Genomic DNA, 12,633 nt, shown 5'->3' on the forward strand with positions numbered 1-12,633 from the left:
GGCAATTTCAGTTCAACAAACGGAACACTTATTTTTCTAAACGTTCACTGCATTCGCCATGCTGATCTCAGGATGTTAGGTTGGGTCACTCCCACATCCCCGGTTTCACCTTTCAAAGGCCTCGTCGCAGTTTCTTACTGGATACAGGTTACACTTGATCCAGCCTATATTCTTTCCTAGTTCTGAAGCCCCAGCTTCCTTCTCAATTGATAAATTGCACAGAAGTCAGCTGCTCACTTTAAGTTGTTCATCTGTTTATATTGATGCCTGTTTCCTTGTTTTGATGTCTGTTTCGCCCCTTTCAGGCTGTAAGCCTGGTGTGGGCAGGGATTGTCTCTCTTTATTGCTGAATTGTACTTTCTAAGAGCTTCGTACAGTGCTCTGCACACAGTAAGTGCTCAATAAATACTACTGAATGAATGAATCTGTCCCCTGACATGTTAGTCTAGCAAAGACCTTGGACTTTGGAAGTCCCATTCATAGAGAAGCAGCATGGCCTAGTAGATAAAGCATGGGGCTTGGAGTCAGAGGACCTGGGTTCTAATCCTAGATCCCCCCAGTTACCTGTTGTGTGATCTTGGGCAAGTCGCTTCACTTCCCTCTGCCTCAGTTTCCTCATTTGTTAAATGGGGATTAAATCCTACTCCTTCCTACCTAGAGTGTGAGCCCCATGTCAGCCAGGACATAGTTTAACCTGATAACATTTTATTTACCCAGTGCTTAGAACGGTGCCTGGCCGGTAAATAAAAATAACACTTGTTAAGTGCTTACTATGTGCCAGACACTGTACTAAGTTCTGGGGTAGATATACTAATCAGGTTAGACACAGTCCCCATCTCACGGAGAGCTCATAGTTGTAATTCCCATTTTACAGATGAGGTAACTGAAGCACGGAGAAGTGAAGTGACTTGATCAAGGTCACCCAGCAGATGAGTGGTGCAGCTGGAATTAGAACCCACAACTTCTGGCTTCTAGGTCCATGCTCTTTCCATTAGGCCATGTTGCTAAGCACTTTACAAATACCATAAAAATTATTATTATGGGGCCCCCTAGCCACAGTTTAGCTAACAATGTTGTCATTCATCCAACCTGGGGGACTGACTGCGTCCAGCCTGATTATCTTGGACCTACCCCAGTGCTTAGCACCGAGTGTGGGTTTAACAAATACCTCAATTATCATCATCATCAGGTGGGGGACCTGAAATATCTATTATCTGGGCCCAGAGAGGGGAATTAACATGGGCCTGACCAGGGTGCCATCCTAAACCAAAACTTGTCTTCCCAGCTTTTAGCCTTTGTGAGCTCACCTGACTTTGCCAGCGTTCAATTAAGACTTCCTCCTTTCCCAATCCGGGAGAACCTCTTTACATGGCAGCTGAAACCTACCATGGATACTCTGAAAAAGTGAAGGAACCCAGTAAACCCAATGTAAAAATTCAAAAGCATTCTGATTTTCCGGTGTAATAATAATGGAAAGAGCACGGGCTTGGGAGTCAGAGGTCATGGGTTCTAATTCTGGCTCTGCCAGTTACCAGTTGCATGACTTTGGACAAGTTGCTTAACTTCTCTGTGCCTGTTACCTCATCTGTAAAATGGGGATTGAGACTGTAAGCCCCAAGTGGGACAACCTGATTACTTTGTATCTACCCCAGTGCTTAGAACAATGCTTGGCACATAGTAAGCACTGAACCAATACCATTATTATTATTATAATTATTTGTTCAGCATTTACTATGTAGTGAACAATGAGCCGAGTTCTGGGGTAGGTTACAAGATAATCACGTCAGACACAGTTCATTTTCCACACGGGGCTTGCAGTCTGGGTGAGAGGGAGAATCACCATTTAAAGATGGGGAAACTGAAGCCCAGAAGTGCAGTGACTTCCCCAAGGTCACAGCAGATAAGTGGTGGAGTCAGATTAGGACCCAGATCCTCTGACTCCCAGGCCCGCACTCTTTTCATTAGGCCATGCTGCTTCGGAGACAGCTGTGATTTGGATAAAAGGCCCGGAAAGATAAATTTAATTAACATTAGATGCTTAAAACAGTTCAAGGCGAGGGGTGCCAGATGACCCGCAACCCCAACACACAGCTGTTCTGTCCAGATCCACAGAACACCAGCTCATTTTAAAAGGGTATTTTGTTTTGCACTGGGCCATGGACAAGTGTCACTCAGATCTTCAAAGAAATCTCATTTCATCCATCGGAAGGAAAAGTCTTTGGCTGAGAAAACTCAAAAAAAGCTTGCATGCCTTGTGTATCCATTTACAGGTTTGTGCTCTCGAAGGCTCTCTTAGGAACATTTTGTTTTTTTTTTCAATGAACTGGGTAAGGAAATGGACTTTTGAAACCACAAAGAGCTTTTATGTTTCAAATTCCCCATCCTACCAGATAACAGCTAACATGTTTCAAATGCCTCGAGTCTGCTAACATCACTGAACCTTTGTTTTTATTCCTTTCATCCATTAAGAATGGATCTAACAGCTACATCAAAACAGCCTGGCACACTGGTTTAAAATGGGCTAGGCCAGGTGACGGAGACCCTCAATTTTGGAATTACAGATACTGCTCAGTTCTGTGTGTTCAGCTATACCCAGGAGGGTGAAATAATCCAGGAGTCACCCCCAGGCCCCAAATTGATGTGACCGGAATAGAAAATCCAGGCCATATTGAGTCCACTTTTAGGTTAAAATGTTACTATAGAAAATTACTCACCCTTCTTTCAAAGCTTTATTGAAAGCACATCTTCTCCTCTAAGAGACCTTCCCTGACTAAGCCCTCCTTTCCTCTTCTCCCACTCCCTTCTGTGTTGCCTTGACTTGCTCCCTTTATTCATCCCACAACACCTATGTACATATCTGTTATTTATTTCTATAAATATCCTTCTCCCCCTCTAGACTGTAAGCTCTTTGTGGGCAGGCAATGTGTCAGTTTACTGCTGTAGTGTACTCTCCCAAGGGCTTTAGTACAGTGCTCTGCACACAGTAAGCGCTCAATAAATACGATTGAATGAATACTGCTGACTTCATTCTCATCCATTTATGAACAGGAATCCAGACTTTTGACTTCAAAAGTGTGTTTGTGAGAAAAGGGACTGGTGAAGGAGAGTGAGTATAAGGTATAAGGGAAAACACAGAGTTTAGGCGAAGTAGAGGAGTGAAAGAGGCATCAGGAATCTTTGCCAGATAATGGGAGGGCACCCAAGTCCCCGCTAGCCCTGTGTGGGCAGGGATTGTCTCTCTTTATTACTGAATTGTACTCTCCAAGTGCTTAGTAGAGTGCTCTGCACACCGTAAGCGCTCAATCAGTACGGTTGAATGAATGAAATGCCCTGCCCTCCATGAAAAGAATAGTTATCCATCTACCTCAGGAGGATTAGAAACTGCCCTATGCATTCCTTCATTGGAGAGTAGATGTTCTCGGACAATTCAATTTTCCCCGGAACAGGGCACAGCATTGTCCCAATTTCCTGAGGTTTAAAGAAATTCAGCCATCAATGAAAAAATTCAACAGGTTTTAATATGGCATCAGGAGGAGAGATTAGGTGAGAGGGGAGGTGAGAAGTGGAGAAGTGGAACGGCCACCAGAACCACCAGTCCTGGTGATTAACCACCCTAGACCCCTTAGGGGTGGTGAGGGCGGAGTCCCATTCTGTTTCCTCACAAAGGAGTTTCTGAACCCAGACACACTGATAGACTCTAGCCATCCCTCCCTTCCCCACTGGCTACCCTGGGGCAAAGTGGACAGATTTTGCTGGGGTGTTCAGAAGGGTTAGGGCCTAACTGTCCAATCTGATTGTCTCCACCCAGGATGAGTTGTCCCTTGGACTCCCCATCATTTCAATTTTCCTTCTCCCTCCTACTTGGACTTGGAGTCCCATGTGGGACAGATAATCTTTATCAACTCCAGTGCTTAGTACAGTACTTGGCACAAGGTAGCACTTAAATAGCACTAATATTACTATTAGAGAGAACAGGTATTTCATCCCCATTTTCTAGATAAACTAGTGAAGGTAAATGATTTGCCCAAGGTCACCTGGCAGGCACGTGGAAGAAATGGGATTAGAACCCAGGTCCTCTGCTCTTTCCATTAGGCCATCCTGCTTCTCTGATGTGGGTTGGTGTGACCTAATGCTTCCCCTGGCTGTTCTTTTTGACTTTTAAAAAAAATGGTATTTGGTAAGCGTTTACTCTGTCCCAGGCATCATACTAAGTGCTGGGATAGATATAAAATAATCAGGTTGGACACAGTCCTTGCCCCACATGGGGCTCACAGTCTTAATCCTCATTTTACAAATGAGAAAACTGAGGCAAAGAGAAGCTAAGTGACATGTCTCACAGCAGACAAAAGGATTAGAACCAAGGTCATCTGACTACCAGGCGCTTGCTCTTTCCCCTAGGCCATGCAACTTTCTCTATGATTGGTGACTTGATTAACCAGGATGTTTTAAAGACCTCTAAGTAACAGACTTGTTTTTATCTACAGCAAGTTTAAGGTCTCATTTTCTAGTCAAGAGCTACAGATTCCCCAGAACTTAATCTAGAAAATCTGGATCCTAAATTCAAAGTATGGTGAGGGGGGAAAAGCCCACCTAGAGACTGATCCCAGCGGATCCCGATAATCAGATTTGCTTGGAGGTGAAAAGGGAGGGAGAGAGAGCAAGAGAACAGCTCACCTTCCACCTTTTCAATTTGGGATTGCTTAGAAGCTGTGAAAATTTAAATGTGAAAAAGGGATCGATGCATTAAAGCTTCTTCGTACAATCAAATACACATCGCCACACAACCACACAAACAAGCCCAGAGCACAAGTCTCTTGCAGAGGAGACAGCGCCTTCTTTCATGCTTTACCCGATCTACAGGCACAATTTGGAACACAGTGTCCAACCAAATCAACATCCTCAGGAGGCTCAGCAGAACCAAATTTTCCATGATGTCACTCCAAGAGTTCCACTCAAAAAATTCATCAGAAAAACAATGAAGAAGAGTTTTTTTTTTTGATTTTTTTAGCATCAGGAAAAGACTGGGATTAGATTGCTGAGATCGGGCTCGGGAGAAGACAAAAAAAAAAAAAAGCCCAATTGTTTAGGACTGAAAAGCTTCTTGTTCATTAATTCTTCCCTCCAGTGGTCAGAGCTTGGCATGGGTATCCACGCTGGGCACTGCCCATCCCAGCTGTGGACAGAGCCTGGTTGTCAAGGGCAGCGCTGAGCTCCTCTGAACCCAGAGAGCTGGGGTTCTGCAAAACTGCACCTCATGGCATTAGCCGATGTCGGTATTCGCTCCTTCTCCTAGCGGTACTTTCTTCAGGGCTTAGTGGAAAGAGCAGGGCCTGGGAGTCCGAGGACCGGGGTTCTAATCCTGACTCTCTCTCTCTTGCCTGCTGGGGGATCTTGGGTAAATCACTCCATTTTTGTGTGCCTCAGTTTCTTATCTGTAAAATGGAGCTCCAGTCTCCATTCTCCCTCCTACTTAAACTGTGACTCACGTGTGAAGCAGGGACTGTGTCCAATCTGATTAGTAGTATTAACATTATTGGATTTGTTAAGCGCTTACTCTAAAGCCCTGTGGTAAATATATGTTAACCAGATTGCACAAAGTCCTTGTCTCACATGGGAGTCACAGTCTAAGAGGGAGAACAGGGATTGAATCCTCCACTTTATAGTTGAGGAAACAGGCACAGACAAGTTAAGTGACTTGCCCAAGGTCACCCAGTAGGTAACCAGCAGGTCTAGGATTAGAATCCAGGTCCTCCAATGCCCAAGACTGGGCTCTTAGATGCAGCATAGCCTAGGGGAAAGAGCACAGCCCCAGGAGTCAGGAGACTTGGGTTCTAATCCTGGCTCCACTACTTGTCTGCCGCGTGATCCTGGGCAAGTCGCTTCAATTCCTCTGTAAAATAGGGATTAAATCCTATTTCTTCCTACCTTGACTATGAGCTCCACGCAGGACAGGGACTGTGTCCAAGCTGATAACTTTGTATCGACCCCAGCACTTAGCATAGTGGTTGGCACATTGTAAGTGTCTAACAAATACTATTATTATTCTTCCCACTAGAGACCACTGTTTCTCATAGCTCTCTATGTTAATTCTGCTAATTCTGTTGCATCGCATTCTCTCTAGGGCTTAGTACAATGCTCTGAGCATAGTAATAATAATAATAATGGTATTTGTTAAGCGCTTACTATATGCCAACCACAGTAGCACTCAATAAATACCACTGACTGATTGATTGATGTGCCAAGTTATGGACCTGGGCCTTGATACACTTTTGTTCCAAAACAATAAATAAAAATTCAACGGTCAGCCTGGTCAGCCTAGTCTCCAACCGTGGCCACTCTGAGAACACTCCCACAGCAGCGAGGCCTAGTAGCTACAGCATCGGCCTGGGCTTTAGAAGGACCTGGGTTCTAGTCCCAGCCCCGCCACTTGGTCACTTCACTTCTCTGTGCCTCGTTTACCTCCTCTGTAGAAAGGGGATTAAGACTGTGAGCGTCACGTGGGACAGGGACTGTGTCCAACCAGATTTGCTTGTATCCACTCCAGTGCTTAGTACAGTGCCTGGCACATTGTTAGTGCTTAACAACTACCATAATAAAGCAGGACCCCTCCACACTGCAAGAGGGTTCAGCTTTTGCCAGCGGCTTCGTGGGAGGTGATGATTTCCCTGTAAAATTCGGCAGAGCTGAGCTCCAGGAAACTGACTCCGCTAGGCCATATGAACCCCAAAGACACAGGTGCCCGGTAAGACAAGCTTGCATCCTCTGGAATCTGATACTATCTCGACGGATGCTATGCATCCAGGATCTGGAGTATCCACTCAAGACCTATTCTGCTTCCAGAATCCCATTGTACTGGACTTTCAGGGACCAAGCTTCCTTGGGGCTGGGCCTCAGGGAATGAGCACAGGAAGGGCAAATTGGAAAGGCATTTTTACTTATAAAAGACCATTCTCACCTGATTAGATTAGCAGAGCAGCAGCTGCTTGGATTGAGCTTTGTTTAAGTCAAGGGGGAAAGCTCCAATCAGTAGTTGGGTCTGGGCAGCTGATTCAGTGTGGCTGCGTCACATCACCTTCTGGAACTATACCTTTTTTATGGTATTTGTTAAGCGCTTTCCATGTGCCAGATACTGTATTAAGCACTGGAGTAGATACAAGCAAATGAGGTTGGACACAGTCCCTGTCCCTTGGGGACTCACAGTCTTAATCCCCATTTTAGAGATTACTCTGCCCCCTTTCAAAGCCTTACTGAAGGCAAATTTCCTCCAAGAAGCATTTCCTGACTAAGCCCTTCTTTCTTCTTCTTCGACTCCCTGCTGTGTCACCCTGATTTGCTCCCTTTATTTATCCCTTCCTCCCCACCCCACAGCTCTTAAATCTCTATCTGTTATTTGTTTATATTAATGTCTTTCTCCCCCTCCAGACTGTAAGCTTGTTTTGGGCAGGGAATGTGTCTGTTTATTGTTGTATTGTACTCAAGAGCATAGTATAGTGCTCTGCACACAATAAGCGCTCAGTAAATGACTGAGTGATGAGATCACTAAGGCACAGAGAAGTGAAGTGAGTTGCCCGAGGTCACACAGCAAAGTGGCAGAGTCTGGATTAGACCTGAGATCCTCTGATTCCTAGGACTCTGTCCTGTCGACCTGAGGTTGAAAACCCTACTTAAAACTCACCTCCTCCAAGAGGCCTTCCCAGACTGAGCTCCCCTTCTCCCTCTACTCCCTCTACCGCCCCCCCTTCACCTCTCCACAGCTTAACCCTCTTTTCCCCCATTTCCCTCTGCTCCTACCCCTCTCCCTTCCCATCCCCTCAGCACTGTACTCGTCTGCTCAACTGTATATATTTTCATTCCCCTATTTATTTTGTTAATGAAATGTACATCGCCTTAATAATGTTGGTATTTGTTAAGCGCTTACTATGTGCAGAGCACTGTTCTAAGCGCTGGGGTAGACACAGGGGAATCAGGTTGTCCCACATGGGGCTCACAGTCTTAATCCCCATTTTACAGATGAGGGAACTGAGGCACAGAGAAGTTAAGTGACTTGCCCACAGTCACACAGCTGACAAGCGGCAGAGCCGGGATTTGAACCCATGACCTCTGACTCCAAAGCCCGTGCTCTTTCCACTGAGCCATGCTGCTTCTCTTGAATCATGCCTTGCTTCTACTTAGTTGCCATTGTTTTTACGAGATGTTCTTCCCCTTGACTCTATTTATTGCCATTGTTCTTGTCTGCCCGTCTCCCCGATTAGACCGTAAGCCCGTCAAACGGCAGGGACTGTCTCTATCTGTTGCCGACTTGTTCATTCCAAGCGCTTAGTACAGTGCTCTGCACATAGTAAGCGCTCAATAAATACTATTGAATGAATGAACAAGCAGGGACTGAGTTGGGGCAAAGAGTAAAATAATCACAGTGGGCATGTGATCTGATCGTTTATATTGGGAATGGCCAAAATTTCAGGAGTAAATCATGATAAACCCTTCTTCCCCTCTAGACTGTAAGCTCATTTGGGGCAGGGAACCAGTCTAGCATCTCTATTGTACTGTACTCTCCCAAGCGCTTCATACAGTGCTTGGCACACAGTAGGCATGGAATAAATAGCATTGATTTATAATGGGCATTCCCCTCAAATAATTCAAATGACATCCCTGCAACAATCAATTTCCAATTGCAATCACATTGAAGGTGGGTTCTGACCGCCCTGACACCTCTCCCTTGGAAAACTCTGTCTTGGTGTAGCCCTCAGGAAGGGTTTTTCCAACTAGGTGTGGGCCTTCAGATAGAGAAGGGATAGAGAAGCAGCATGGCATAGTGAATAGAGCACGGGCCTGGGAGTCAGAAGGTCATGTGTTCTAATCTTGGCTCTGGCACTTGCCTGCTTTGTGACCTTGAGCAAGTCACTTAGCTTCTCTGTGCCTCGGTTACCTCATCTGTAAAATGGGGATTGAGACTGTGAGCCCCACATGAGACAAGGGACTATGTCCAACCTGATTTGCTTGTATCCAACCCAACGCTTAGTACAGTGCCTGGCACATTGTAAGCACTTAAATAATGATTATTATTTCTAAGCTGTCTGTAGATAGGGGAGTCAGCACTCAGAACTGCTCTCTTGAGGTGACCGTGTCTAGCTAAGAATATCAGGCCTCCCAGTCACTCGATCAATAATATTTATTGAGCACCTATTGTGTGCGGAGCCCTGCCCTACCAATATTACTACTAGTAACAATAGTATTTGCTAAGCACTTACTATGTGTCAAGCACTCCTACTTCACCTCGCCCCTCTCACATTAAAATCCTGCCCAAATACTCCTCTCCTGCCTACCTTCTCACTGTATTATGGTATGGTCTATCTGGCCTGGAATTCTCTCTCTCCTCGTGTCTGACAGACAATTACATTCCCCCCCGCCAAAGCCTTAATGAAGGCACATTTATTCATTCAATGGTATTTTTTGAGTGCTACTTTGTGCACAGCACTGTACTAAGCACTTGGGAGAGTAGAATACAGCCATAAACACATTCCCTCCCCACAACGAGCTTACATCTCCTCCAAGAGGTCTTTCCAGGCTAAGCCCTCCTTTCCTCTTCTCACATTCCCTTCTATGTCACCCTGACTTGTTCCTTTTATTCATCCCCTATCCCAGCCCCACAACACTTATGTATATATCTGTACTTTATATATATTAATGTCTGTCTCCCCCTCCAGAATGTAAGCTCGTTGTGGACAGGGAATGTGTCTGTTTATTGCTCTCTTGTACTCTTTCAAGTGCTTAGTACAGTGCTCTGCACATAGTAAGTGCTCAATAAGTACCATTGACTGACAGGCTTCTAAGCACTGGGGTAGATACAAGTTAATCAAATTAGACACAGTCCCTGCCCCACAATCTAAGCAGGAGGGAGAACAGGTACTAAAACTCTATTTTAACAATTAAGGAAATGGAGGCACTGATAGACAATGATTTGCCTAGACTGAATGATTTGTCCAAGGTCCCACAGCAGACAAGTGGCAGAGCCGAGATTAGAACCCAAATCCTCAACTCCTGGGCCCTTGTTCTTTCCACTAGACCACGTGGTTCCCTTATCACTAGGGAAACAACAATACAACAGCGGTCGGGAGACATGATCTCTGCACACAGGGGGTTTTCCGTCTACAGGGGGAGAGGGACACTGCAGAGAGTGAAAAATAGCAGAAGGTAAGGATAGAGGCATAAATGCCGCAGGGCTGGGATGTGTATCAAAGTGGCAGTGGACGCAGAGGGTAGGGTGGGAATGGGAAATGAGGGATTAGTCAGGGAAGGCCTCTGAAGGCTCTCTCCTCCTTCTTCTCCACCCTCTCGGTAACAACCTTCAGACTCTGGGCCTGCTGGGTAACGCCTACTCTTGGAAGAGGATCAGAGTTAGGAGGTGCGGGGTGAAAGTTTGAAGTCTTGGTGGCTTCGTGGTGCCTACAAGCTGTGTTTGGGCTAGTAAAAATAACCATAATAATTCTGGGACTTGTTGAGCGCTTACTATGTGCTGGGATAGATGTAAGCTAATTAGGTTGGACAGAGTCCTTGTCCCACATGGAGCGCCCAGTCTGCTCTCCCTCCTGCTTAAATATATAGACTGTGAGCCTGCTGTGGGCAGGGATTATCTCCTTTATTGCTGAATTGTACTTTCCAAGTGCTTAGTACAGTGCTCTGCACACAGTAAGCGCTCAATAAATACGATTGAATGAATGAATGAATATTGAAACCCGCCCCCCCCCCCCCCATTTTACATATGAGGACACCGAGGGACAGAGCATTAAGTTACTTGGCCAAGGTAACACAGCAGGCATGTGGTTGAGGCGGGGTGAGAATCCAGGTTTTCTGACTCGTGGATCTTTGCTCTTCTTGCTAGGCGATAGGAATTAACCGTAAGCGGGCAAAGCCGCTACCAAAGCCAGCTGGAACAGCTGAAGCAAGGTGACTGTCCCCTTCCTCCCACTTTTTTATGGTATTTGTTAAGCATTTACTATTTGTTATGGTATTTGTTAAGCATTTACTATGTGCCAAGCACTGTACTAAGCGCTAGGGTTAGTAAGTTAGTAGGTTAGCAAGTTTGGACACCGTCCACATTCCACATTCCACAGGGGGCTCACATTCTTAATCCTCATTTTCCAGATGAGGTAACTGAGGCCCAGAGAAGTTAAGTGACTTGCCCAAGGTCACACAGTGGACAAGCGGCAGAACTGGGATTGAACCCAGATCTTCTGACTCCCACCCAGGCCCTTGTTCTACCTACTAGTGCATGTTACTTTCCAGGGCCAAGTTGAGTGTCTGCCCCATTGCCCAGGTGCCCAGATCTGCCACCGCACTGCCCCGTGCCTGGAGCCACCATGCTAACAGCAGCCGCCAGGCCCAGGTGGTCCATCCCGGGCTGGTGCTGGAGCTGCTGCTGATTGCCAGGAGGCCAAGAAGCTAGAAGATGGAGATGCCCAGCTTGGAAAATAAATAATTACTAACTGTGGCATTTGTAGACGCTTACTACGTCTCAAGCACTGTACTAAGCGCTGGGGTAGATACAAGACAATCAGGTCCCATGGGGGGTTCGCAATCTAAGGAGGAGGGAATGCAGCTATTGAATTCCCATCTTGGGAAAGTGAGGCACAGAGATATGAAGAGACTTGTCCTAGGTCATAGAGCAGGTAAACGGCAGAGCCGGAATTAGAACCCATCTTCTCTTGCTCCCCAGGCCCATCCTTTCTACTCAGACACACAACTTCTCAAATGATAAGCATATATTCTGTTTCTTTCCTTTCTCTTCCAATACCCCTTACTTGTCTTTACCTTTCCTTTTCTCTGCCCCTGCAGAGCTCCCACCTCTAATTCTTCCCCTCTAGACTGAAAGCTCATTGTGGGCAGGGAACATGCCTACCAACGTTGTTGTACTGTACTCTCCCAAGCACTTCATACATTGCTCTGCAAAGTAAGAGCTCAGTAAATACCATCGATGATGATCCCCACAAGGCAGAACCTTCCTCTGTCCTCCTGCACTCCAGCTAAAAATCTGAACGTTTTCTTTATGGGGGAAGAGTCGGATCAGAACAGCTACTTCAACCGCTGCAATGTGTTCTGGCGTGGCAGTCCAGGGCAAAGAAGAGAAAAATCTAAGTTTCAGGGCAAACCCAAGAGCCACAAAATGCCTGAAAATTGAAGCTACCCTTGCCAACGTTAAATTCTTTGATTTTGATTATTCTGTTGTGGCCACTGTCAAACACCCCTGTTGGAGGTCTGATGGGACAGGCAGAGCTCACAAACAGGCAGTGGATGTAGCCCGGGGCTGGGAGTCGCAAGGACTTGGGTTTTCTAATCCTTGCTCAGCCACTTATCTGCTGTGGGACCTTGGGCAAGTCACTTCACTTCTCTGGGCCTCAGTTCCTTCATCTGTAAAATGGGAATTGAGATTGAGAGCCTTCTGTGGGACAGGGGCTGTGTCCAACTTGATTATCATGTATCTACCCTAATGCTTAGAACATTACCTGGCACATAGTAAGAGCTTAAACACCACAGTTATCATTCCTTCAGACTGCAGAACTCTGCTTTAGTGCCAGAGTGAGCGAAACGGCTATGGGGGAGTGAGGGATGATTTCCAGTCATTCTGTCAATGCTATT

General features: G+C 46.0%; 1 protein-coding gene across 5 annotated transcripts in view; it reads right to left on the reverse strand.

Annotated features, from left to right (window-relative positions):
• Positions 1-12,633, reverse strand: part of PPFIBP2 (PPFIA binding protein 2) — a 171,462-nt gene that overhangs the window by 123,028 nt on the left and 35,801 nt on the right. The window lies entirely within an intron of this gene.

Source organism: Ornithorhynchus anatinus, chromosome 3 (genome assembly GCF_004115215.2).
Source record: "Ornithorhynchus anatinus isolate Pmale09 chromosome 3, mOrnAna1.pri.v4, whole genome shotgun sequence".
NCBI lineage: Eukaryota > Metazoa > Chordata > Mammalia > Monotremata > Ornithorhynchidae > Ornithorhynchus > Ornithorhynchus anatinus.